Source organism: Carlito syrichta, unplaced genomic scaffold (genome assembly GCF_000164805.1).
Source record: "Carlito syrichta isolate Samal-C Ts95f unplaced genomic scaffold, Tarsius_syrichta-2.0.1 Scaffold240267, whole genome shotgun sequence".
In the NCBI taxonomy this organism is placed as follows: Eukaryota; Metazoa; Chordata; class Mammalia; order Primates; family Tarsiidae; genus Carlito; species Carlito syrichta.
In genome coordinates this window covers 19,104-19,573 of record NW_007184363.1, presented here as the reverse complement: position 1 = coordinate 19,573, position 470 = coordinate 19,104, and the positions used below count along the sequence as shown (strand labels likewise).

The following is a 470-nucleotide window of genomic DNA, read 5'->3' as shown; positions in this document are numbered from 1 at the left end:
GTTGCCCAGGCAGGTCTCGAACCCGTGGGCTCAGGCAATCCACTCACCTCAGCCTCCCAAGGCGCGGGATTACAGACTGAGCCACCGAACCCGGCTCTGGCTAATTTTTTATTTATTGTAGAGATGAAGTCTTGCCTAGTTGCCCAGGTGAGTCTTGAACCAGTAGGCTCAGGTAATCCTCTCACCTCAGCCTTCCAAAGTGCTGGGATGACAGGCGTGAGCCACTGTGCCTGGCTAGTATGATCCCATTTCTAGGAAATGCTCAACATTGGAAAATTCAATGCTCAACAAGGAAATCTTTCTTTCCAGAAAGAAGGGTTGTGATTACTTAGGGCTGGGGTAGGTGAGGAGAGAACTGGGGAGTTATAGCTAAACGTGTAATTTATTTGTTTGTTTGTTTGTTTGTTGTTGTTGTTTTTTAAGTTGGAGTCTCACTCTGTCACCCAGACTGGAGTGCAGTGGCTGCTCCC

General features: G+C 48.3%; 1 protein-coding gene across 1 annotated transcript in view; it reads right to left on the bottom strand.

Annotated features, from left to right (window-relative positions):
- The window catches only part of DHDH (dihydrodiol dehydrogenase), an 11,031-nt gene that overhangs the window by 2,558 nt on the left and 8,003 nt on the right, over positions 1-470 (bottom strand). The gene's annotated exons all lie outside the window — the stretch shown is intronic.